The sequence below is a fragment of the Haliaeetus leucocephalus genome, unplaced genomic scaffold (assembly GCF_000737465.1).
Source record: "Haliaeetus leucocephalus isolate CR32 unplaced genomic scaffold, Haliaeetus_leucocephalus-4.0 Scaffold41, whole genome shotgun sequence".
Taxonomy (NCBI): Eukaryota; Metazoa; Chordata; class Aves; order Accipitriformes; family Accipitridae; genus Haliaeetus; species Haliaeetus leucocephalus.
This window is the reverse complement of record NW_010972477.1, coordinates 2,653,789-2,654,623: the sequence shown is the minus strand read 5'-3', so window position 1 is coordinate 2,654,623 and position 835 is coordinate 2,653,789.

Genomic DNA, 835 nt, shown 5'->3' with positions numbered 1-835 from the left:
AGGCCGGTGCCGCGCTCGGTCCTCTCAGGCCCGGCCGGCGCTGAGGGGGGACGCCGGTTCTGTGGTGCCCGGGTCGGTCTCGGTACCCCGCAGCCTCCCCGCCTTCCCTCCCGGTTCCACGGAGCTAGCAGGGCCGTGCCCCGGAGGGAGGGCTCGGGCGGGTGTGGCTTCAAAGCGGGCGGATGAGAGAGGTAAAGGGTGTTGAGGGGAAAGGTTTGGTGAAGGGGGCAGAGACCTCCGCTGAATGGGCTTGTTTCTATTAGCATGCCATTTGCATTATTAATAGAGTTCTAAGCGTTTCTTTGTCGGAGGGTTGGCTGTAAGCCTGCCGGAGAACGCTCTTTTCTGCCCGTAAATGACTTTGTGCATCCAGGGACCGCGCGGGAGAAACGAACCCAGCGGCAGAACGAGCGGGAGCGACACCTGAGGCTGGGAGGACATCTTCCCCCCGCCCCGAGTACAGAGGCGAGGACGCCGTCGTGGCTGCAACTCGTCGACGACTCCTCGGCTCTCACCGCTCGCTCCAGGTCAAGCTCCCAGAAACGACGGCTTGCCTCCGGGTGGAAGGTGACAGGTAGGGAAGCTCGCCTCGGCCTTCCCGGGGACGGCGTGCCTTCTCCCTGCCCGTGCCGTTCCCGCCGTTCGCTGGCGGTGTTCCCTGTGATGGGCTTCGTTCGGTTTGGGAAGGGAACCTGGAACGCTCGGCCGGGCTGCTGCCGCTTTTGCGCTTCTCGAACCTTGCGTTGGGGTTGCGTGGTGGTTGTCCGTTCTCTGGGTCTACGCCGCGGGCTGGGTCAGCGGCGAGATGGTCCGTTCCCTGGCCGCAGGAAGGCAA